This window comes from Heptranchias perlo, chromosome 16 (assembly GCF_035084215.1).
Source record: "Heptranchias perlo isolate sHepPer1 chromosome 16, sHepPer1.hap1, whole genome shotgun sequence".
NCBI lineage: Eukaryota > Metazoa > Chordata > Chondrichthyes > Hexanchiformes > Hexanchidae > Heptranchias > Heptranchias perlo.
In genome coordinates, this window is record NC_090340.1 from 17,745,725 (window position 1) to 17,773,068 (window position 27,344).

Here is a 27,344-nt window from a genome sequence, read left to right on the forward strand (position 1 = left end):
ATGTATCGCTTCACACTTCTCCACATTGAAATGCATCTTCCACCTGTCTGATCATTCTACTAACATATTTTTGTCCTCCTGAACATTTTTACAGTCCTTCTCGCTATTTGGCAAGCTCCATAGTTTTGAGTCATCAGCAAATTTCAATCTTGTTCTCTCTATGCCCAAGCCCAAATCTTTAGATATCGAGAAAAAAAGTAGCCCCAGCACAGACACCTGATGTGGACCACTTCCAACCCTTCTTCAATCTGAACAATATCTATTAATCCTAACCTTTTGCTTCCTGTCCATTAACCAACTCTTTATCTATGCAGTTCCATTTCTTCTTGTACTATACACTTGAATTTTTGTAAAAAGCCTCCTGTGAGACACCTTATTCAACGCCTTCTGAAAATCCACATACACTACATTTACTGCATTCCCTTTACCTAGCCAATTGGTCACTACTTGAAAAGAAACTCTATTAAATTTGTCAAACACAATTTGTCTTTAACAAATCCATGCTGGCTGTCCTTGATTATCCTCAAATGCTCACTAATTCTATCTCAAATTATGGATTCTAAGTGTTTGCCCACAGCTACCCAACGGGCCAGGACCTACTCCGTTAATGGTAGGACGTTGGGGAGAGTGATAGAACAAAGAGATCTAGGAGTACAGGTTCATAGCTCCTTGAAAGTGGAGTCACAGGTGGATAGGGTGGTGAAGAAGGCATTCGGCATGCTTGGTTTCATTGGTCAGAACATTGAATACAGGAGTTGGGATGTCTTGTTGAAGTTGTACAGGACATTGGTAAGGCACACTTGGAATACTGTGTACAGTTCTGGTCACCCTATTATAGAAAGGATATTATTAAACTAGAAAGAGTGCAGAAAAGATTTACTAGGATGCTACCAGGACTTGATGGTTTGACTTATAGGGAGAGGTTAGATAGACTGGGACTTTTTTCCCTGGAGAGTAGGAGGTTAAGGGGTGATCTTATAGAAGTCTATAAAATAATGAGGTGCATAGATAAGGTAGATAGTCAAAATCTTTTCCCAAAGGTAGGGGAGTCTATAACGAGGGGGCATAGATTTAAGGTGAGAGGGGAGAGATACAAAAGGGTCCAGAGGGGCAATTTTTTCACTCAAAGGGTGGTGAGTGTCTGGAACGAGCTGCCAGAGGCAGTAGTAGAGGCGGGTACAATTTTGTCTTTTAAACAGCATTTGGACAGTTACATGGGTAAGATGGGTATGGAGGGATATGGGCCAAGTGCAGGCAATTGGGACTAGCTTAGTGGTATAAACTGGGCGACATGGACATGTTGGGCCGAAGGGCCTGTTTCCATGTTGTAAACTTCTATGACTCTATAACTGACGTCAAACTAATTGGCCTATAATTACCCGCTTATCCTTCTTGAACAGAGGTGTTACATTGACTACCCTCTGTTCCCAGTCACAATCTGTACAGCTATATCTGGTGCTATTTGTGTCCCCTTTATATTTAATTAACTTCAAATTGCACTAGACTCGCGCGGTATTGCTGAATTCTCTTATTGACTTGTTCGATGTTAGTGGTACATATTAAGCGTTATTAACAGGCCAAATGTACATAAACATATGACACATGTAAAAGCATCAGGAAATGTGCATGGAAGGAAAGTCTGGGACTAGGAAATCAGGACAGACTGAGCGAGGTACTGGTTCACAAATTTATGGAGGGACCAGGGTAGAATGAGAGAGATACTGGTTCACAGAGCCCAGGAGTGATATAAAGATGTACTGGCTCAGAATTCAGGAGTGACTGGGACAGAGTGAGACAGGTACTGGTTCCCAGGTCCAATTCCCTTTGGTTGGTTGGATCCTCAGTATGTAGTGTTGCTGCTTGAATTCCTGTTTAATGTGGAATTCATCACAATTCACTCAGTATTTATCCACTTGCTATTTTCAGTTAATACTGGCTTGATGTGGACAAAACAACCATTTAGCTAAATTAAGTGGTTAGAATTTTTACATGTTGTGAACCTGGTTTTCACCCCAATACAATCACCCAGATATGGATTAGTAAATCTGTCATTCTGAATATTACAGTGGAATTGAGACCAGAAAACCCCAAAGCCCCTTCCAAGCAATTGTGTTCTTTCAATAAACCCAAGTATGTTACACTCACAGTACTTGAGCTGGAAAGGGAACTATTTAGTGGGTTCAGTCATTTCCCTGGACCTGTCGGCACAGCAGGTTAAGTATTAAGAGAATTAAGAGCTCCAGTGGTGAACCACATAAACTAAAACAGATGCGAGAGTATTGAGCAAATGGAAACATTCATGAACATGATTCGGAGTGCAGCTATACAGTTTCAAACTGGGCCAGCAGCCACATAACCCTGTGAGTTGGCTACTTTTTAAAACTCCCCAGCTCTGTTGCATCTTATAACTGGAGCTGCAGCCTGGTAGAAACTTTGAGCTGTTGATCCACTAGTGTTTCAGTGAAGACTAAAGGTGGGAATGTGAAACTTTCTTGCTGTGTGTCCATCTGACTTGTGAAAAACACCCAGCTGTACAGTTACAGATTCCACCCTCACAAAGTTGGATTGTGCCAGGACAGAGAATGCTGAGCCTCGGGGTGAAGTGAAGTACTGGTGACCGCAATGATGGGAACAATCGGAGGTGATGATTAAAAATATCACACAAGAGGTGTACTGGCACGTTTTTAAGTGGGATTTTTCCTGAAGTGTTTTGGTACCTGCACAACAATTTGCATTTATATAGGAAAACATCCCAAGGGCTTCACAGGAGCATAATCAGACAAAAAAAATTGACATAAGGAGACGTTAGGACAGGTGACGAAAGCTTGGTCAATGAGGTAGGTTTTAAGGAGCGTCTTAAAAGAGGAGAAAGAAGCGGAAAGCTTTAGGGAGGGAATTTCAGTACAGTAAATCAACGCCATCACTGATGTACAAGATGTAGGAGACGCTGCTTCATCACAAGGACCTAAGGACGGCCTGGATAAAAATTCAAATGTTGCCTTTTCTGAAAGCTGCTGCTATGGCCTACTTTATGCTGCTCATGAATGTTTCAGTGTCTCCCCAGCCCTGGCTGCGCGCCGCTTTCGAAAGATTTCTTCTCTCTCCAAGCTTTCTCCCCCAAATCTGGCTGCTGAGCTCACCCAGTCCCAGCTCCTGAGACATGGGTGGGGGGGGGGGGTGGGTGCTGGAGGCAGTGTTTTGTCTGTGGGAGTGCTGGCGCCACGGGTAGTTGGCAGCGTGCCAGCGGCTATTGCGATGTGTTATAATCATAGAAAGGTTACAGCATGGAAGGAGGCCATTTGGCCCATCAAGTCCATGCCGGCTCTATGCTAGAGCAATCCAGCGAGTCCCACTCCCCTGCCCTATCCCCGTAGCCCTGCAAATTTTTTCCTTTCAAGTATTTATCCAGTTCCCTTTCGAAAGCCACGATTGAATCTGCCTCCACCACCCGCCCTGGCAGTGCATTCCAGATCCTAACCACTTGCTGCGTCATATCAACTTTGGTTCTTTTGCCAATCACCTTAAATCTGTGTCCTCTGGTTCTTGAACCTTCCGCCAATGGGAACAGTTTCTCTCTATCTACTCTGTCTAGACCCTTCATGATTTTAAATACCTCTATCAAATCTCCTCTCAATTTTCTCTGTTCCAAGGATAACAACCCCAGCTTCTCCAGTCTATCCACGTAACTGAAGTCCCTCATCCCTGGAACCATTCTAGTAAATCTTTTCTGCACCCTCTCTAAGGCCTTCACATCTTTCTTAAAGTGCGGTGCCCAGAACTGGACACAATACTCCAGTTGTGATCAAACCAGTGTTTTATAAAGGTTCATCATGACTTCCTTGCTTTTGTACTCTATGCCTCTATTTATAAAGCCCAGGATCCCGTATGCTTTTTTAACTGCTTTCTCAACCTACCCTGCCACTTTCAATGATTTGTGCACATATACCCCCAGACCTCTCTGTTCCTGTCCTCCTTTTAGAATTGTGCCCTCTGGTTTATATTGCCTCTCCTCATTCTTCCTACCAGAATGTATCACTTTGCATTTTTCTGCGTTAAATTTCATCTGCCACGTGTCTGCCCATTTCACCAGCCTGTCTATGTCCTCTTGAAGTCTATCACTGTACTCCTCACTGTTCACTACACTTCCAAGTTTTGTGTCATCTGCAAACTTTGAAATTGTGCCCTGTACACCCAAGTCCAAGTCACTAATATATATCAAAAAAAGCCGTGGCTCTTGTACCAACCCCTGGGGAACACCACTATACACCTCCCTCCAGTCCGAAAAACAACCGTTCACCACTACTCTCTCCTTCCTGCTACTTAGCCAATTTTGAATCCATGCTGCTATTGCCCCCTTTATTCCATGGGCTGCAATCTTGATGACAAGCCTATTATACGGCACTTTATCAAATGCCTTTTGAGAGTCCACATACACCACATCAACCTGCATTGCCCTCATCGACCCTCTCTGTTACCTCATCAAAAAATTCTATCAAGTTAAACACGATTTGCCTTTAAAAAATCTGTGTTGGCTTTCCCTAATCAATCCACACTTGTCCAAACGACTGCTAATTCTGTCCTGGATTATCATTTCTAAAAGTTTCCCCACCACCGAGGTTAAACTGACTTGCCTATAATTGCTGGGTTTATCCTTACACCCTTTTTTGAACAAGGGTGTAACATTTGCAATTCTCCAGTCCTCTGGCACCATGTTCTGGCACCCAGTGTTCACTACGGGGAAATTATTAGTGTCCCGCTGAGCTGAGACATCGATTACCATAGACCTATTCTGTTTTAAAAAGAAATATTTCATATATTTTTCAGGACTGTCTGGGTAATGTCGCTTTCTGTTGATTTTCCTTGTGTGACATTCTTTGATCCCAGAACACAACGTGAGGTCAGTTCAGACACCACATCCTCAATGCTGTAGTTCAGATTGAGACGTAGGAGGGAGGGGTAACAGCATGAAAGCAGATTGCTTTGAAGCTGAGGATAGTTGCAATGAACTCTCAGGATGGGGGATAAACATCTCACACAAATGAAATGCTTTTAAAGATCAATGGGAGCGGGCACTGACCTGTCGGCTCAGTTGGTCAAAGCACCACCTGAAGTGGTACTGAGCCACATTGCTGAGTTAGCAGATTGAAGCCTGGGCAGCATTTAGAGGGCTTCAGTTAAATTCAGTGCCTCTGCTTTAGGGAGAGAAAATCAACCAGGGTCCTTTGCTGGAAAGTGCAAATGTATGGACAAGATTGGGCTTGGCTTTGGTCAAATAGTCTGCGGCCACCCGGGGTAATTTCAACCTAACTCGCGGGCGGCAAACCGACGGAATCGGGTGGAACACTGGTTTTACACCCCACCCAATATTTCTCTCCACTGACTTCAATGGAGAGTAAAATCAGGCCGGTGTAAAACCAGCATTGTACCTGATCCCATGGGCCCGATTTTAGCACCCGGTCTCGGGTGCGTTCTCGGCGGGGGGGCCTCTAAAATCCCGAAATCGAGGAGCGGGACCGGATCGCGCCTCGATCCCGCCCACTTCCGGGTTCCGCGCTGACGTGCGGGGATGCGTGCGTAGCCCCCGCTGGTGGGAATCCCGCAGGCAATTAAAGCCAGCGGGGTTCCACTTGAGTGTATTTATCTAGGTATTTCAGGTCATTAAATGACCTGATTGAACTGTTTATTTAACAAGATTTTACGGTGAAATGAGACTGTTTCCCATACTGGGGGAAACACTCACACTGCCAACAGACGTGTTGCAGCCAGCAGCCTGTGGCAGCTGCCAAGGTGCATTCCACAGGTGGGGGGGGGAGAGCCTTCACCAACGCAGGAGGACACTCCGTAACATTGGGCAACGCCTGCCCTCCACCACCCTCCTCCAAGCAAGAAGATTCACCGGCGTGGAAGTGCAACCACTATGCGAGGACACACTTTTCTACCGTGCACAACCCCGCAGACCTACACCTGCCAGATGGGTGCTGCGTTGACATCCTCGGAGGACGAACAGCATGACCAGCCTCAGCAGCCTCGCAGTCCACGCCGTCCGCCTCAGAGACGTGCATCCCCACAACACGGTGCTGTGGCACATCCACCTGCACAGCAGGATGGAGGGCATCCGCAGAGAGAGATGCGTCGCAGGAGGCACTACCCTCCGCACAGGGTCTACAGACCGAGGCTCAGCTTCATGGACCTCTCTGAGCAGCAGTGCATACGTAGGCTCAGAGTCACTCGCCAGGTAGTCGCCGACATCTGCAGCCTCCTTAATGACGAGCTGCTCCCGGATGGACCAAGCAGCATCTTCTTACCCGTCGCCGTCAAAGTCACCACTGCCCTCAACTTCTTTGCCTCCGGATCCTTCCAGGGTGCCACGGGGGACATCACCAGGGTCTGTCAGTCGTCTGCACACAAGTGCATAAGGCAGGTCACCGATGGGATGTTCCGCAGGGCCTCGAACTACATAAACTTCGCCATGGATGAGCGCAGCCAGACGGAGAGGGCGGTTGGATTCCATGCTGTGGCTGGCTTCCCACGGGTGCAGGGTGTAATCGATTGCACCCACATAGCAATACGGGCACCTCCACATGAGCCAGGGCTGTTCATCAACAGGAAAGGGTATCACTCCATGAACGCCCAGCTCATTTGTGACCACCGCCAGAGATTCCTACAGGTGTGCGCCAGATACCCTGGCACGATGCCTTCGTCCTCAGGGAGTCCACCGTCCCGCCCCTCTTCCACGCACCCAACACCGGCAACGGCTGGCTCCTCGGCGACAAGGGATATCCCCTGCACACGTGGCTTATGACACCTCTGAGGAACCCCATTACCGAGCCGCAGCGTCGATATAATGACAGCCACATTGCTACCAGGTCTACAATTGAGCAGGCTATAGGGCTGCTCAAGATGCGCTTCAGGTGCCTTGATCATTCCGGGGGAGCGCTCCAATACACACCACTCCGAGTGGGACGAATTATAGTTGTCTGCTGTGCCCTGCATAACATGGCACTACAGAGAGGGGTGCCGCTGGAGGAGGCCCCATGCACACCCGCCACCCACATTGAGGACGACAATGAGGAGGAGGAGGAGGAGGACGAGGACGAGGAGGAGGAGGGAGAGGAGGAGGAACGACCCATGGGCCGAACACCGGCTCACCTGCGTGCTCGTCAGGCCAGGGAGGCACTCATATGCCAACGGTTCTCCTAACATCACACTGTGTGAGGCGTTCACATGCCATAACGTGCACAGACGAGGGTCCATACAGGCTCCCTCCACAGAAGAGTGGTGCCTGTACACCTGCACCCACTGTATTATGCCCAATGGGTGGGACGGGGTGGTCGTCGTCATGATGAGGCGCACGGAAGGGACATATTGCACAAGCCGCAGAATTATGGACAAGAGGTGGCTGCGTTGGTGAGAAAAAGTGAGTTTATTTTGTGTTGACATTCAAATAGTGGAAATAAAAAAAAAATAGACAAACACCCTGGTGCAATCCCTGTGTGCTCACGGAACTTTAGGCTTTCGTTTCCGGGTACCCCTACGTGGTGCTACCCCTGTGGCTCCAGCAGAGGTGGTGGCAGGTTGCTCCTGTTCGTGCCCTGACCTGGTAGATGCTTTGGGCCGACGCCCCCTGGGTTTCGGTGCCCGTGAGGGCACCTCCACAGACTGCTCCTCCTGCATCTGTGCAGGGGCAGACTCGGCCACCTGGAGAGGATGGACTATTGCGGGCATTGGTTGAGAGGGGGGCAACGGGTGAGACGTGGGGGCGCCTTGAGTAGCGTCCACACTTCCATTTCCCCGTTCACCATCTTCCCTCTCATGGCCAAGGCCCACATCACCCCTTCCACCCTACTGGACGGCAATTTGGATGATGTGGGTGAGACTTTGCAAGGCCACCTCCAATGTATCTGTCAACCTGTTGATGGCGGCAGAATGTTGCTCACCCTGAATCCGAACAGCCATTGTGAGGGCCTGGATGGACTCATTGGTGAGCTGTGCGTGACGCTCGAGGGAGGCTAGCCTGACCTCCACCGCAGACGTTCCCACACCTACCCGCGACACTATCTCAGAGATGCCTTCACGTCCCTGCGACACTATCTCGGCGATACCCTCCTGCACCTGTGCCACCATTCCCCTCATGCAGGAGTTGGACTCCTCCATCCTCCGTGCGATTGTGGAGAGTGCGCATGGCACCTCTCCCAGTACCTCAGCAATGTGCTGGTGCCCCTCGACGACTCTCCTTTTGACTGGTGGCCCCCTGGGTTCAGCATCTGGGTCCGGCTGAGTAGAGCCTGGAGAAGAGTACTCCCACCGACGCGGACCCTCCGAGGCTGACCCTGCCACCAGGGTCTGCTCATGCTCACGTGTGCGCGGTGACTCACCATGTGCAATCCCAACTAACTGAGGGGGGGGACCCACCGAGGTGTGTGTATCTGCGCTGGTGGATGCAAGGCTCATGTGTGACGATGCACCCTCAGAGACGGGCATGTCCTCTGAGGAATCCCCCTCAACCGAAACGTCGATCGCAGACGGCCCTGCAAGAGAACAGAGGGCAATATCAGGCATGTGTCCAAATGTGGCGGTGCGGCATATGCCATGTGATGCTAAGATCATTCGCGCTCGTGAGTGATGAGTGCCAGCTTTCCCTTACCGGCCGTTTCGACAGAACCAGACTCGCCATCCGCCACCGACAGGCAATGCAGCGTGCGGCTGATCTCCAGTGCCTCGACCTCAGCGTCTGTCAGAGCCACCTCGTGTGGCGGGCCCCCTCCGGTGCGTGCCCTATCGCGTGAGTTCCTGCACCTCTTCTCCTGTGAGGGCAAAACACAAAAACGTTATTGAGTGATGATTACAATGTGAGACGCTTCAAGCATTGGTGTGAGTGGATTGAGCGTGTGGCAGATGGATGGGAGGATGCGTGTGCCACATGGCCATCCCATTGTATGGGCATTGGGGTGTGTGGTAGTGGTCGAGTGGGGACAGGGACGGTGGGTACGTGCAGGCACTGTGAGGATGATAGTTGGGTGGCTGTGAGGATTGGTGCGGGAGCGCAGTGCTGTCAGTGGAGATGGGGTTGTGAGGTGGTTGAGGTGATGTGGAAGACGGAGTGAGGCAGAGTGCGTTAGTGTACTCACTTTTCCGGACCTGGTGAGGTCATTGAATCTCTTGCGGCACTGCATCCAAGTGCGGGTGGTGTTTCCCCTGCTTGTGACCTCCGCGGCCACCTCCTCCCATGCCCTCTTGGTGGCGCTGGCAGGGCACCTCCTTCCATCCTTGGGGAACAGCGTCTCCCTCCTCATGCGGACCCCGTCCAGCAGCACCTGGAGGGCGTGGTCCGTGAAGCGGGGAGCAGCCTTACCCCTGCGCTCCTCCATCCTTCATGGACTGTAGGTTGTGGCTGGAGGGGCTTTGGTGGACTGCCCCTTTAAATAGAGCTCCAACATCGCTCAGACGTCAATGCGCATGCGCAGGCCGCCGGCACGCAGCTGAGAAGCGCGGAACCCGTAACTGCCGGCTAATTACATCAATCATCCCGCGATCGCGCGCACAACGCACTCAAATCGGACGGCGCGTTTTCCTCGAGCCCGACTGACTACCCGCTGCCAACCCGCACCCCTGGTAAAATCGGGCCCCATAAGTTTCCCGACAGGTTAGGTTAAAATTGCCCACTCACTTCTAAGCCTACACATGAAGAATAGCCACTTAGTTGCGGTACTGGAGGACTTGTAACATATGTCGAACTAGCTTGTAGAATTAGTCAGTGGCTTCGGGAGAGGCTAAAAGTTGAATCAATATTTAATTTTAACACTTGTAAAATTGCTCTGATTACTGGAGTTCTTATCAGACATTTTCAGCAATTTTTCATTTATTTTTTTAAATGTTTGTTTTTTTGCTGAATTTCATTATATACATTAAGGTGAGGGATGTCAATGCTGAGGAATTAAAAACATTTTTACTTTGGGCACCCAGTGTCGGCATCAAGTACTCAAAGGTCATGGTTTAGCTGAGGAATTAAATTTCCCCTCCACTGCCACATCAAACGGGGAAACCGACTGACAGATCCCATCTCCAACAGGGAAATGGATGCCTCGCATGCACAATCAGCAGACCACCTGAGACTTTAGATGGATTCAATTAATCTTTCACACACAAAAAAACACAAGAAGTTAGGCCACTGTAACGTTTCTTTTCAAGCACCTGACTGTTCAGCTACCAAGGCATGCTCTGCTTATTGGCCACTGGGACGTTGCAAGTTTCTGGCCTGCTTTGCTTGGATTTGCGCACAGCCTCAGAGTAAGCCAGTTGATTCTGTGGAAAAACTGGATTTATTTTCACTTTGTTGAAGTCCCAGAATATGTGGAGCCTTTCTTCTGCCGTCCAGCTTTTCCTTTTGAAGGCTGAATGGGTTTCTCAGCAATATCAACGCAAACAACAATGACCTCCTGGCATTCATCCACTTAATGTCAGGCTATCCTTTGTTAATTAGCAGGAATTAACATTCAAGAAAGTGGCAATTATCCCAGAGTGTAAACCTCCTTTTCTTCATCCTCCTTTGCTCACTTAATTTCTCTTTCTCTCTCTCTCTCTCTCTCTCTCTCATTGTTTCTCTCTTTTTCTAACCCTTTGTTGATTTCTCTCGGCTTCTGTTCTTTATGGTTTTTTTCATTCTCTTGGTCTTTCTCTTTCTCACGGTCTCCTTTCATGCTCCTGATCTCTTTCTCTCTCTTTGTCTGCCTCTTTGTTGATTTCCCCTTCCCTTTCTGTCGTCGTGTTTCTCTCTGTCCTATCCTGTCCCAGGTTTCCTGTTTGAATTTGCTCTGGATGAAGTGCAGTATGTACCATCCATGTCCAACCAATCTCTCCAATGATTTTGTGTCCATTAAGAATCAAACGATGCATTGATTAGAGGATCGACAGCTCAAATGACAAAGCTTTTATTTCCAGAAATAAACAGTATGTACTAATTTGTTTTCACTTCTCAGCCCCTGTCTGTAATTGCTGGGCTGATGGTTCGATTCATGAAAGCTATAAATGATATAACATGCGGTTTCAGATGCGGCCCATTAAGCAGAATCTGCCTGCTAAAAGTACATCAATAGCATATGCCTCTAAGAGCAGCACTTTAATTGCATCTGCATAGGTTTCCATTTTACCAGTTTAGTGAAAGGCTATGGTAAATCAGCACAACAGAACTGAAAAGGTGGCTAATGGTTCAGATTATGCCTGAGTGGGATGCTTCTTACACACATACAAAACCACTGCAAAGAAAGAGTCCATCTGATTCAAAATACATTTTTTTTCACACAGCAACACTGGAGAACACAGCAGATGGAGTGTAGAAATAGGTTACTGATTGAGGTGGTGATTGACTTCAGTGGGCATATGTATGTGTGTATATACAATGTCCATGTCTGTGTATGTGTTTGTAATAGTACATAATATTTCCATATATATGTCAGCACCTTTGCATACATGTTCATATGGTATATATACATTTCTAATTTATGTTTAAATAGCTGCACAGTATGTCTACATGTTTGTACATATTGCACATGAATTATTTAAATATGCATCGATTTACAACTGTGCTTATGGGCACGTGGCATGCTTGTTTGTTTATGTGTATATATATATATGTCTGTTAGATATGTTTAATACCTCCGTGACATACATTTTGTGATTTCAATACTTTTCTTGTCCTCGGTATTGAAGTGTACGTTAGGATTCTTTGGTTCACAGCTTCAACTGTTATCATTTGTGGATTTCAAAATGCCAGGCTTGAGAGGAACCTTTGTCTCCCATTGTAAGCCTTGTAAACAGGAGGTGTCCATCAGTCAGCTGATGGTTGGTCTTTTTGTGGAGCATTCTGATTCATTCTCGTAGTCTACAAGTCCCAAACCAGTAGATCCCCCAAAGCCAACAGTCCAGTTCCCAGTACCTACTAATCTCACTTTCCTAACTTCCACAATCCAGGCCTCCTTTCGTGCTGTAACCATTCTATGATTCTAACAATCTCATCTAAGTTGTATACCGCTATCTTCCCCCAAACCCAAAAGTAATGTCTCCATTGCCTACCAGTCCTGCATGACTATCTTTCACAACTGAATATCTCATCTCATACAACAACTGCCTTAGTAATACTAACATCCACAACCCTTTTACAATTTCCAATCTTGCACCACTATCCTCCACAACTCTCTTTTTGTCTTGGCATGTTAGGCAGCATTGTAATAGGGTGCAGCTATTGGAAATCATAACATCAACAAGTGTCTCTCAAATTTAGCCCTGTGGTTGCCGGAAACAAAGGAAGACTGCAGTACCAACAATCGGATCATGGATTTCACATATTCCATGCCTACTCCAGCCGCCCTGATCAACAAATGATTCACTCTGCGTTTTAACTGAGAAATGGAACCATCTTCCACTTTGGCATCAACTGTCAATAGCATGCATTTTCAAGTTAGCTACACAAAGGGTTAGGTGCTACACTTCCAATAAGCCCTTTCAGACAGGTATGGGATGGGGTACATATGAGTTAAGTGCCCTCTACGCTGTATCGTCAAATACTCCCAAGTCCTGGTTTTTCCTCAAATTCTTGACTTCTTGGTCACTGTGACAAAAGTGAAGTATTTTTGGTTTGGTGGCTGTTGCTTTAAATCCATTTCCACACCGTTCACCTGAGGAAGGAGGAAGCCTCCGAAAGCTTGTGGAATTTAAAATAAATTTGTTGGACTATAACTTGGTGTTGTAAAATTGTTTACAATTGTCAACCCCAGTCCATCACCGGCATCTCCACATCATGGCTTTAAATCCAGCCATAGTACATAAGCAGTTTAAAAACTGACAAGTGCAAAGTTTCATCAGTTGCAAGTTTGAGAGGGGAATGCGAGTGGTCAATTACTCAAAATCCAGGAAGTCCGGAAAGCTCCTTTGTTACATGAAGAAAAAGAACTGTTCTGTTTGAATCGAGTGTCACTTTGAAAATCTATGAGAGAAAGAGCCAATCAGTTTGAAACTCCTGAGAGATAAAAATTGGTTTAAAACTTCCAGGAGATAACTTAGATTAAATCTGGCTCCCACGGTGATAAGAAATTTAATAAAAGAAACCCTGCATAATATAAAAGTTATTTACAAAAGATTAGCTTTGTACTTAGAGTTACGATCCTCTTATTGTTTTTCCACTCAAATTGGGTGGAAGGATTTCTACTGTAAGTACATAGCTGTATTACATGACTGTTACTTATTCGCTTGTTTATCTTTTGTTAAATAAATTCACTTAGTGGTTTTAAATTTAAAACAAGGTCTAAAGATCATAGAATCAGACAGCACAGAAGGAGGCCATTTGGCCCATTGTGCCTGTTATGGCTCTTTGAAAGAGCTATCCAATTAGTCCCACCCCCCTGCTCTTTCCCCATAGCCCTGCAATTTTTTCCCCTGCAAGTATTTATCCAATTCCCTTTTAAAAGTTACTGTTCAATCTGTTTCCACCACCCTTTCAGGCAGTGCATTCCAGATCATAACAACTCACTGTGTAAAAAAAATTCTCATCACCTCTCTGGTTTTTTTGCCAATTACCTTAAATCTGTGTCCTCTAGTTACCGACCCTCCTGCCACTGGAAACAGTTTCTCCCTATCTACTCTATCAAAACCCCTCATAATTTTCAACACAAAGATGTGATGCTGTGTTCGCCCATTGAAGATGAGAGAGATTCCATGAAGACACAGGGTAAGTCCAATAGTTAAAAGTAATCGATAGACAGGGTTTTCTGCTTTGTTATCCCAGGCACATTACCGAGAGTTTACCGAGATCTCAAGACTAGGATAGAAACCACTGACGGTATGGGTATGTTGGACTTGCCTATGAGCGCGATCTAAAACAAGAGAGCCAAAATAATCTAGAATAAAAAGGATAGAAAAGACTCAGACAATGGTCGCCCAAATGACCATTCTTCATGTGTGAGTTTAGTCAGTGGTCAGCTAACTAAGCACAGACCAAAGATCGAATCTGGAATAATTTGTCTCAGTATCAGAGCAGATGCTGCATTTATTCACTGGTCCATCAGGAGTACCTGCAGGTCAAGTGTAGTGATATGCAAAGCCCCCTTTACTCTGTCCCCACAACATGCCTTCATGTCAACCTAGAAGAGCACGCTTTGCTGCAGATGTGTGATGTTTACATTTCCCATACCAACTGCCCCTGTAGCCTCTCTGAGTCAGGCCAGCAATTTGTTGGGAATTAGTGTTGAATTATGGACAGTCTTGTGCTATGGATACTTGGTCACTGGGGTCTGAGTTGACTGTCCAAATTCATTTCACACAGTAATATTACAACTAACAGAAAAGCATTTTCTTTGCATCAATCTGAACTGGATTCGAACACAAGATTTCAAGATGGCTGCCCCACCAGTCTCAATTCATAAGGAAATTAAACAGTTTGGTGAAAAGTGTACCTCATGACCATTACTGGGAGGTCTGTACGATGCAGCCCATAATGCTACATTTACTTTACCACATGTCATCATGGTCACGTAAATGAAGTGATGCATCGCCTCATTTACTTGAACACAGTGGCATAAAGAACGCACACCAAGAGGAAGGGTTCAATACCAGAGACGTCGACTTGTGCTGTCTCCCTGGATGCTGCCTGACCTGCTGACTGTTTCCAGTGTTTTCTGTTTTTGTTTCAGATTTCCAGCATCTGCAGTATTTTGCTCTTTTTTTGTCCATCTCAAGAGATGCCTTTTCCCCCCACATCACCAGAGGCGGTAAAGTCGGTGCGACAATGTAAATGGCTGTCACCATTATTAACTTGTATGGTCCTTCCCACCCATCAGGAATTGCAGTTTTCAAAGACAAGTTTACTGTTGTTTTTCTGCTCTTGCTGATGCAATGGAATCTGCCTAGAATGTAAATGGGGCAGATTATTATTAAAAATAATGGTCGCATCTATATAATGGGCCCGATATTAGCACCCGCTATCGGGTGCGTTCCTGGCGGGGGGGGCTCCGAAAATCGGGGAATCCCGGGGCGGGGCGGGAGCCCGGCTCCAATCCACCCACTTCCGGGTTCCCCACAGACGCGCTGGCGTGCGCGCGCAGCCCCCGCATGTGGGACTCCCACAGGCAATTAAAGCCAGCGGAGTGCCACTTGACAGTATTTATTGTGCTATTTCAGGTCGTTAACAGACCTGATTAAGGGAATAATTCAGGAGGGGTGGGATTTTAGAAACAACTGGGACTGTTTCCCATACTGGGGGAAGCGTTCCCAGTTCAAATGGACGTGTTGCAGCTATCAGCCTGTGGCAGCTGCAAAGGTCCATTTGACAGGTGGGGGGGGCAGTGGGGGGAGACCCTCACTCATTGCAGGAGGCCACACTGTCACTTTTGACAAAGTTTGGCCTCCACCACCCTCCTCCTAACAATCAAATTCACCAACTTGCACACTTACGCTGGGGTCCAGACACATGTACCTACCTTGCGGACGCCCTCAGATGTACATCTTCCGGATGGGGGCCACCGTAGTTGCAGTCATGACCTCCTCGGAGGGCGAACAGCATCACCAGCCTCGCCGGCCACGCCGTCCACCTCTGACACGTGGAGCTCCACAACACAGTGCTGTGACACATCCACCTGTACAGCAGGAGGGAGGGCAACCGCAGAGAGAGATGCTTCGCAGAGGGCACTACCCTCGCCACAGGGTCCACAGACCAAGACTCAGCTTCCTGGACCTCTCTGAGCAGCAGTGCACACGGAGGCTCAGAGTCACTCGACATGTAGTCGTGGATATCTGCAGCCTCCTTCATGCCGAGCTGCTCCCGGCTGGCCCGAGCACCATCTTCATACCTGTCGCTGTCAAAGTCACCACTGCCCTCAACAACTTCTCTGTATCCTTCCAGGGTGCCACCGGGGACATCACTGACGTCTCTCAGTCGCCTGCACAAAAGAGCCCTGCAAATACACCTACACCCACTCTGCAGTGACACAATGGGTGGCATCAGGTGTGGGTCTTCATTGTGATCCTCAGGAAAGGGCATTATTGCACAAACCAGACAAGATTCGCAAAGACGTGGCAGTAGTGGTGCCAATATAATATGTAATGTGAGTTGGTCAGAAATTAAATATAAGTAAAAACCATGACAAACCCTCAAACACCCTTGTGCATCCCCTTCATGCTCACGACACGTTTGGCTTACGCTTCCTACTCCACATATGTGATGCCATGTTCTGTGGCTGCAGCACAGGTAGTGGCAGGTTGAGTGAGGCTGACTGTGAAACAGATGCATGAGAGGGTGAGTATGAGATAGAGCCATGAGATTGTATGAGGATTGGGTTGAGTGGTAGTGGCGGGATGAGTACTGGCGAGGTGAGTAAGTGCAGGTAAGATGAGGATGAGGTTTGAGTGGGTGTGAGGGGTGATGTGACAGAGTAGTGTTGGCAGTGCAGAAGGAGATGTGAGGTGGGGGCGGTGATGTGGCAGATGGAGTGTAGGGGAATGAGTAAGTGTACTCATTTTGACTGACCTACTTAGGTCATTGCAGCGCCTCCTGCACTGTATGCAGGTGCGTGATATGTTGGTGGTACAGGTGACCTCCTCTGCCACCTCGAGCCCGGCCTTCTTGGTGGCAGAGGCAGGCCGCTTCCTCCCGCCCGCCGGGGGGAAGATCTCTGTCCTCCCCCTCCTCCTCCTCACCCCATCCAATAAGAACTGGAGTGAAGCATCATTAACCTGGGAGCAGCCTTCTCCCTGGGCTGCTCCATGCTGTAATTTTTCCTATTTGTTGCAGCATCAGTCAGTGGAGGACTGCCCCTTTAAATAGAGCTCCTCCAGCTGACAGACCTTACTGCACATGCGCAGCCCGCCCGACGCGCAGCTCAGCAGCGGGGAACCCGGAAGACCAAGTGAGTGGATCCAATTAGGCTGCGATCGCGCGCGGGGCAGACTGATTTCACTGGACGCACTACCCACGCGCCCAGTCGTCCCCCCTGCCGCAAACCCGCAGCCCTCCTAATATCGAGCCCAATGACTTTCACGCTGAACAGTTTCAGAACACTTTAGACAATGAATCACTTTTTCAAGTGCAGTGACTGTTGTTATGTAGGTTCCAAACAAATAGAATGGCTTATTTGAAGCAATCTGTATAATATAAAGTCGCTGTAAGATGACCCTCTTCAAGCAAGATGTCACATCAGCCAGAACTGAAAGGCGCAGCAAGAGCTTCTCAATTAACACAACTAGTCAGGTTAACAGCTTCTATTCATCCTAATTGGTTCATAAGAACATAAGAAATAGGAGCAGGAGTAGGCCAATCGGCCCTTCGAGCCTGCTCCGCCATTCAATAAGATCATGGCTGATCTGATTCTAACCTCAAATCTAAATTCATGTCCAATTTCCTGCCCGCTCCCCATAACCCCTAATTCCCTTTACTTCTGGGAAACTGTCTATTTCTGTTTTAAATTTATTCAATGATGTAGCTTCCACAGCTTCCTGGGGCAGCAAATTCCACAGACCTACTGCCCTCTGAGTGAAGAAGTTTCCCCTCATCTCAGTTTTAAGGGAGCAGCCCCTTATTCTAAGATTATGCCCCCTAGTTCTAGTTTCACCCATCCTTCGGAACATCCTCACCGCATCCACCCGATCAAGCCCGTTCACAATCTTATATGTTTCAATAAGAGAATTGGTCCCTGAAGGCCCTCATTGGATATGGCCTCCCGCTCAGTGCCCTGCGCCTCCTCATCCTCTTCCCTCTTCTAGCAGCTTGACCTGCTCTGTGTGGCCTCTTTGCATGCTCCCAGTTGTATTCAATGCCCAGCGGGAGCCCTGACAGGCCACCCATAGTTGGCAGCAACCTTGTTCAGCACACTGTTGTAAATGTCACCAACAGTACTAACCTGTCAGATCACTCTCTATATAATATTGCAACTTTCTCCAAGTATAGGAAGCTTCAACAAACATGTACAATTGTACCAGCAGCCAGGATCACTAATTCGACAACTAACCTGCAGCACCTGCATGCTCCCTTTAAATAGCGCTGGTGGTGGATTCTCCAGGCCGCCTAAGACCTGCTCAGCTGTGCGAGGTTAAGACGTGTGTGCGCATTCCAGATGCCATTTTTGGAGTTTAGGAGCCGCATAGTGCCTACAAAATGGGAGCTGCGTGGCCCAATTTAGCCCCCATGGTATACACCAAGGGTGCTAAGTGAGACTGGGGACAAAATTTGCAAAGTGCTGACAATCATCATGAAGGAGTCAATGACTACAGGATGGGTACCTTTGGATTGGAATCAAGTCAATGTGGTACCTATATTTTCATAAAAATCAATAAAAAACTGGTTAACTACAGACCCATTAGTTTCACATCAGTAACTTAGATAACGAAGCAGTCCGTGCCCGCATGCAGCAAGACCCGAACAACATCCAGGCCCGCGGGGGCCCACAAGTGGCAAGCAACACTCGCGCCAGACAAGCGCCAGGCAACGACCATCCCCAACATTGATATGAAATCAAATAAATATTTAAAGAATGCTGGTTCTGGTCAGTTAACCGCTGACATGTTGTTACAAGGAGTGACAGCAAATAAACCAGTAGATGGGGCGGAAATACACAATGGTTTAAGATGATACTTGCCACAAAGTTTGCCACTCTGTGACCTCCCTTATCTAATCATTAGCTCTAATACATGATATCAATAACTTGGAGGATGTCTGAGACCAGGAACACAAGGGGGGAGGGGGAAGGGGCTATTGGTTTTATGGTATGCACATCCACCAGAAACTTGACAGTTACCCAATAGTCTATAGTGCACACTAAATAGTGTATATGAGAGAGAGGGAGAGAGACAGAAAGAAAGAAAGAAAGAAATTCAGCCAGAGTTGTACACATTTTGTGTATCTGGGTTCAGCACTGATCTCTATTTGCATTGCCAAATAAATTGCCCTCAAAATGCAGATAATATAATCATCAAACATCACGCCTATTGCAGTAAGTTAGCACACTGTCCTTTCACCTTTGGGATTATTCTCTTCCTCTCTCTCTTTCTCTCTTTTTCTTTCTCTCTCTCCCCTCTGTTTCATTCTCTCTCTCTCTATCATTTCATTCTTTCTCTTTCCCTTTCTATCTCTCTCTTCCTCCATTTCTCTCTCTTTATCTCTCTCCTTTCCATCTCTCTCTTTCTCCTCTTTCTCTCTATCTTTCTCTCTTTCTCCTTTCTCACTGTCTCTTTCTCCTTTATCTCGCTCTTTTGTTCTTTTGTTCTCTTTCTCTCTCTCTTTTGCCTTTCTTTCTCCTTTCTATCTCTCTGAGTCTCTTTCTCTCTTGCTCTCCTTCTCGTGCTCTTTCTCTTTATCTCCATTCTCTTTATGTCTCTTGTTCTTTCTCTCATTCTCTCTCCCAATCCCTCTCTCTTTTTCTCTCCCTCTCTCTCACTTTCTCCTTTCTCTCTCTTCTTTCTCTCTCTCTTCTCTCACTCTCTTTCTCCTTTATTGCACTTTCCCTTTCTCTCTCTTTCCCTCTCTCCTTTCTTTCTTTCTCTTTCTCTCTCTCTTTCTCCTTTCCCCGCTCTCTCTCCTCTTTCTCTCCCTTTCTCTTCCTTTCTCTCTCTCTCTTTCCAACTTTCTCTCTTTCTCTTTCTCTCTGTCTCTCTTTCTCTCTTGCTCTCTCTCTCGTGCTCTTTCTCTTTTTCTCTTTCACTCCCTTTCTCCTTTCTCTGTCTCTCCACTCTATCTCTCTGTCTCGCGCTCTCTCTCTTTCTCTCAATCCCCCTCTCTTTTTCACTCTCCCTCCCCCTCTCGCTCTCTCTCTCTTCTTTCTCTCTCTTTCTTCTCTCACTCTCTCCCCTCTTTCTCGCTCTCTCATTTTTTCTTTCTCTCTTTCTCCTTTTTCTTTCTATATTTATCTCCTTTTTCTCTCTTTCTCCCTTCTCTCTCTTTCTTTCTCTCTCTCTCTCTCACTCTCTCTCTCCTTTCTCTTTCTTTCTTTTTCTCTCACTCTCTTGCTTTTTCTCTCTTTCTCCTTTCTCTCTCTCTCCTTTCTTTTTTCCTTTCTCTCTTTCTCCTTTGTATCTCTGTCTCTCTTTCTCTGTCTCTCTCTATCTTTCTCTCTTTTTCTTTCTCTTTCACTCTCTCGCTCTCACTCTCTCTCTCTTGCTCTCTCTCTTTCTCCTTTCTCTCTCTCTCCACTCTTTCTCTCCATCTTTTGCTCTCTCTCGTGCTCTCTCTCAATCCCTCTCTCTTTTTCTCTCTCTCTCCCTCTCGCTCTCTCCTCTCTCTTTCTTTCTCTCTTTCTTTCTCTCTTTCTTTCTCTCTTTCTCTCTCTTTCTTCTCTGAAACTCTCTTTCTCCTTTCTCTTTCTTTCTCTCTTTCTCTCGCTCTCGCTTTTTCTTTCTCTCTCTCCTTTCTCTCTCTCCTTTCTCTTTCTTTTTCTCCTTTCTCGCTTTCTCCTTTCTATCACTTTCTCTCGCCCTTTGTCTCTCTCTCTCTTTCTCTCTTCATCTCTCTCTCTTTTTCTTGCTCGCTGTCTTTCTCTTTCTCTTTCTCTCTCTCTCTCTCGCTTTCTCCTGTCTCCCTCTCTCTCGTTCTCCTTTTTCTTTCTTTCTCTCTTCCTCTCTCTCTTTCTCACTATCTCTTTTTCTCTCTCTCTCTCTCTTTCTCTCTCTCTCTCTCTCTCCCTTTCTCTCTCTCTCTCTCTCTCCCTCCTGCCTCAGCCCACTTCAGTCACTGAACCCGCAACATAAAATTGCCTGTAATTTGTCAATCTCAGCGAGAGGCACCATACAGAAGGCTGGTCTAGGAAATGGAAACATGGTGCAGTAAGGGTGCTTGCTGAGATTGAAAGGACATGGAATCTGGGCACTGAGTTGATGGGATTGGATTTCTTTTAAATTCAGAGACCAAAAGGAGGTAAATCAGAAAACAGTGATGATGTGATGCCAAGCTTGGGTTTTACAGTCCTGAGGATTGTAGGAAGAGGGGAGATTGGGGAGGGTAAAGAGTTCTATATTTTTTATGTTCTGGGAAAGAATGAGTAAGAGTAGGGGACTATGTCATGAGTTACTATTTCAAAACAGTGGTGATGTAGAAGAGGATGGACAGCATATGCACAACATATTTGCAGCTTAGAAGAAACAAGAGAGGGAAGTTCAGAGGAGCGGTAACTGTAGCAGTATCAATACGAGAGAGAGTGACAGGAAGAGGGGTTGCCAATCAGATGACAGGCTTTCTCACATCCCATCTAGGACTGCGAGAAAGGTTTTAGCAGACTCTTCACAGCATTGCCTGTGACATTAAGTTAATGGAATTGGATAACCAGAGTTTGGTTAATGGGATTAACCATTCTGCCTATTCGGTTGGGGTCTGAGTTGGATAGACTGTTCCTGTACTGCTGGATAATGGAATTGGATGGATTATGCATGAACTGCTGGGTGAATGGGATAGATAGGTGGTGCCTGTACTGCTGAGTGAGTGGGATGGATAGGTGGTGCCTGTACTGCTGAGTGAGTGGGATGGATAGGTGGTGCATGTACTGTTTGTGGATAAGAATCATAGAACCATAGAATGATACAGCACAGAAGGCGGCCATTTGGCCCATCGTGCCTGTGCCATTTCTTTGAAAGAGCTGTCCAATTAGTCCCATTCCCTTGCTCTTTCCCCATAGCCCTGCAGATTTTTCCACTTCAAGTATTTATCCAATTCCCTTTTGAATGTTATTATTGAATCTGCTTGCACCACTCTTTTGGGCAGTGCATTCCAGATCATAGCAACTCACTGCTTAAATATTTTTTTCCTCATGTCACCTCTGGTTCTTTTGCCAATTACCTTAAATTCCTGTCCTCTGGTTACCGACCCTCTGCTACTGGAAACAGTTTCTCCTTATTTACTCTATCAAAACCCTTCATGATTTTGAACACCTCTATCAAATCTCCCCTTAACCTTCTCTGCTCTAAGGAGAATAACCCCAGATTCACTAGACTCTCCATGTAACTGAAGTCTTTCATCCCTAGTACCATTCTAGTAAACAAGTTATAATTACTTTGTAAATTAAACTTGTAGAATATAAGTAAGATGTCCAGCTAGAGCAGGCCTCAGCTCTTGAACTCAATCAAGTTACCTCCTGTCATTCCTGCAAATTTGAGGTTCCATTTGTTCCCCTGGGAGTTAGAACGGTACACGTGGTGGTTTATTGTAATCTGACTGCGTTTCAGTTTGTGGCATATGGGGTCTGAATGCCCTGCTTTGCATGTAGCCTGCAATTCCTCATCGGATTGCATTCCTCAGAGGCCTCTGTCCTATATATATGCATTTACTGGGTAGTAAAGTTTGTATCCATATTAAGCTTGCCTTTGTGGAAGGGTGAAAGGTCTCCAGTGTGGGGAGCAGTCAGATGACTTTGGTACAGTTGACTTGATCTGAGGGAAAGTATTTTATTTGTAGATAATGAAATAGTTCATCTTGCCTGAATCCATATTCCATTTCTTCATGGCAATTCCTCATGTGTGAATCTAGACAGTATCAGCGGACTAATACACGGTGGGAACATCACAGCTGATTCTGATCCTGCTCTCACCTGATATACAAGCACTGGAAGTAATTAGGAGCAGGAACTATAGTTATTTTTTTCCTATCCCTAGACCAAGGGGCACTGAAGCCAATTATACTATGCTGATTGCTGTCCAGCTTTGATCAGTTAACTCAGCACAGATTGGGAATCAAACCTAGGACCTTCTGGTGTATATGGCTTGGTAGTACACGAGGCAGTTCCTTCATCCATGAAGCTAACAGTGAAGCTAAGTTAATATATTTTGTAAGCAGTATTAATTGTTTACATATTGTGATCCCATCTACTTTAAGTAACAAAAGAAAAGGGGGGTGAAATTGGTTTTGGTAGTGAATCAGCCGCCCGTTTTACGCCCCCTCCATTTGATGTCAATGGAAAAGAGAATCAGGCGGGGTGTAAAATGAGCCAGGTGTAAAATCGGGTGGGGTGTAAAATCGGGTGGGGTGTAAAATCGGGCGGGGTACAAAATAGGCGGGGTGTAAATCGGGTGGGGTGTAAAACGGGCGGGTGTAAAACAGGTGGGTGTAAAACAGGCAGGTGTAAAACAGGCGACCGATTTGCTACCGCCCATTTTGCACTACCTCCCAAAACCGATTTCACCCCAAACAGTTTGAGTTTATCCAAATGGTGTAAACTGAAAAATGTTCTGTGCACTTACTGTTTGAACTTTATATGAATTGATTTTGCACACAGTACCTTAAGAACCTTTGTTTTCCAGTGGTAATATGTTGAATATTTCCTCCCCCTCCCCTCACACATCTCCCCAGTCTGCCCAGGGCACGCACAGCATGTGCCTTAGAAGTCAGGTGGCTGACCTGTTCTTTGCTGTCCATTAACACTGTACAGAGCCATTGGATTGTCCAGGAGTGCCTTTTTGGTTTTGAATTTGCCTAATCAAAGACTAGTTAAATTTTAGCCTGTTCCAGGTAAGATCAATAACACCTGAAGTTGATGATAAAGCTGACAGCTCCAACTCCCATTTTTAGATCAAGGAAAGCCAGGTTCAGAAGCTGAGGTTCGCGGGTTTACATTCACTCAGTGTCACAGGGTCATTGCAAACCTTATGGAGGAAGAGGGCAGTGCTACAGTGGGCATGGAGATGCCCACAACTCAGACCTCTGGGGGAAGAGACAGCAGCTATGGAGATGTCCATAGTAGTCAGACCAATGAGCGAAGGAAGCAAGACAAAAATTAAGAAATGTAACAACACCGTACTTTTTGATCACTCAAACAGGACATCTATAAGAGTGCATTCATATTCTGCAGATTTAGCATTGGTGCAAAGCCACTTTAAACTGACACTATACTTGGAGCGTAAATCAGGTGTCAAGGACCAAACTGAATCTGAAGCAAAGCAGAGTTAAATTGCCTCCTGCAGGGAATTTCACTCAGCTTGGTTCCAGTAACAGTTGTGCCTAGATGCCTGATTTGGGCTTCATTTTTTTTATTATTCGTTCATGGGATGTGGGCGTCGCTGGCGAGGCCGGCATTTATTGTCCATCCCTACTCTGTACTGCAGTGTCGATGCGAAACCAAACACCTTCACCCTGACACTATGGTTGCAGTTTGAGTGTCACCCGAAGAAATCTAGAATCCAAGGCCACACACAGTACTGAAGACATCACTGGCTGAAGAGGCCCAGGAAACTGTGAATGCAGTAATTGTACAGGGATGTGTTAAAAGTTGTTACTAGGCAACAGGCTTTCAAATTATACAATGTGAAACGTACAACAGAGGAAATTGTTTCTGATTCTAATGGATTGAATTCTAGAAAAGAAACTGGGTGACATTGAGCAGCCACTGAAAGCTTGAGCACGGCTTCAGCATACTTCAATCAATGTGTACAGATGCACAACTAGCAGAAGGTTTAGAACATTACATGTTCGTACTGCGGTATAGTGACTGTGTAGATGTACCCGCCAGCTATGTATTGAGTACGTTGACACTGTCACTGTATTTGCAGTAAGACTACAGAGGCATAGTACTTAACAAATTACAGAAAATGTACTCCAATAGAGGGTGTACAGTACTGTGCTACACCCCAGGATAATTGATATATTATCCCCAACATCGATCAGACAGCTCTGCTGTACCCCTATAATTGTGTGCAGTATAGTGATATACCCCAATGCAGATTAAATATTGTACCCTATAGTATCAATCAGGCAGCACTGTACTCTACTCAATAGAGTGCATTGTACTTTATTATGCCCTCAATATCAGTAAGACTGCATTATACCCCAGTACTGATCAGATCCCAATATATCCCCAATATTGATCACAGTACTATACTACGTACTAATATAGAGTGTAATAGACTCTTCCTATAGATAACACACCCCAAAACAGGTAGAATTATAATGAATGTCAATACAGATTACAAAATATACTGTACCCAAATACAGATAATGTACTGTACTGCAAAACTATAAATTAGCTCAATGTGTATACATACTTGAAAGTGTCACATTTTGTTACAGATGTAAAACAATACAGAAAGAAAGGCAATTATTGATCTGGAGCATGAAATTTACATGCAGTTGCAACTACTGTCTGATTGGCCTCAGCAATTTATAAGTAGCTACAATTATCTGGAGTTACCTATTTAGAGCGTGGCTTTAAAGGGACAGGCCAGGTTAGCAGCCATTCATCACAACTGTGTTCTAGATTCTCTACTACATATGAGCAGTGCTGAGAGGATCAGTTAATAGACAATATAATAATGTAATGTATCCCAAAGTGCACTCTCTCTCTCTCTCTCTATCTCTCTATCTCTCTCCATTATTCTGCCCCTAAATGTTTTTAACATTAATGTGCTAGTAACATTTCATGGGAGAACATCACTCCTGCACCCAGCATGATTGGGCTATTTGGCCAGATTGAACCATGCCCATTGGACACCTAGACCATGTAAATGCAGCAGGATAATGCTGATATAACTCTGGAGTATTGTGGGATAATGGCCATGTAACTCCATGGTAATTAGTTTGTAGGTTACATAGAAACATAGAAAATATAAGCAAGAGTAGGCCATTCGATTCCTTCAGGCCTGCTCCGCCATTCAAAATGATCATGGCTGATCGTCTAACTCAGTACCCTGGTCCCGCTTTTTCCCCATATCCCTTGATCTCTTTAGCATTAAGAAATATATCTATCTCCTTTTTGAATACATCTAATGACTTGGCCTCCACTGCCTTCTGTGATAGAGAATTTCACAGGTTCACCAACCTCTGAGTGAAGAAATTTCTCCTCATACGTTGTGCTCTTTGTGATAGACACCATGTGGTACATTCGTGTTAAATATCAATCCTCTCATTGATTGATTAGGCACTTTTTACAGGGGTAGTCATTCACCTATGGGAACCTTACAAAAATAAACTTGTTGAAGGTCTAAGGCTCCAAAAGGTTAAGGGTTCTTTGGTTAGAAATCCATTCCGTAAGTGAATTATTGAGCTCCAGAATAAATCTATGTTGATTAAGAGCACTCAGAAGTTGACAGCACTGTATTCCAACAGTGTTGAGGCCATTAGTTAAAGAGCAGCTGTTTCTGGAACCTTCCAGTTGCCGCCTTTACAATTTAGCGGCTCTCTAGTGTAACACCTGTGGGAGAGCTCTTTGAATGAAAAGTGATTACCTCCTGCTTCTAATTGTGTATTCATGATGTCTAACTGTAATATCAGTCCAATTAGGCCTGCATTTTGAGCAGTAAAGTCTGTCATTTTCATTTACACTACTTAGTCCCCATCCAGTTATCTGTCCTTCCACAGTTCTCCAGTCTGCTCAACAGATGTGCATTGATGCAATAGTGTATCAGCTCTTCTCTATCTATTCAGATATGCTTTTCCATGGCACGAAAAGCCTTGAGGAAGAGTTTATTAAGTGTATTAGGGATGGATTTCTTGAGCAGTATGTAACTGATCCTACAAGGGGGCAAGCAACCTTGGACCTGGTCCTGTGTAATGAGCCAGGATTAATTAATAATGTCCTAGTTGAGGATCCCCTTGGAATGAGTGACCATAACATGGTTAAATTCCATATCCAATTAGAGGGTGAGAAGGTTGGTTCTCAAACAAGCGTACTGAGCTTAAATAAAGGAGACTATAATGGTATGAGAGCGGAATTGATTAAAGTGGACTGGGAAAATAGATTAAAGGGTAAGACGGTACATGAGCAGTGGTGTTCATTTAAGGAGTTATTTTACAACTTTCAAAAAAATATATTCCACTGAGGAAATAAGGGTGTAAAAGAAATGACAGCCATCCGTGGCTAAGTAAAGAAATTAAGGATAGTATCCGACTAAAAACAAGGACATATAAGGTAGCCAAACTTAGTGGGAGGATAGAAGATTGGGAAGTCTTCAAAAGACAGCAAAAAGTAACTAAAGGATTGATTAAGAAAGGGCTGCCCCAGGAAGCTGTGGAAGCTACATCATTAAATAAATTTAAAACAGAAATCGACAGTTTCCTCGAAGTAAAGGGAATTAGGGGTTACAGGGAGTGGGCAGGAAATTGGACATGAATTTAGATTTGAGATTAGGATCAGATCAGCCATGATCTTATTGAATGGCGGAGCAGGCTCGAGGGGCCGATTGGCCTACTCCTGCTCCTATTTCTTATGTTCTTATAGAAGATAGATTATGAAAATAAATTAGCAAAAAATATAAAAACAGATAGCAAGAATTTCTAGTTATATAAAAAGAAAAAGGGTGGCTAGGGCAAAAGTAGGTCCCTTAGAGGATGAGACCGGGAAATTAATGGTGGGAAACATAGAGATGGCAAAAATGCTGAACAAATATTTTGTTTC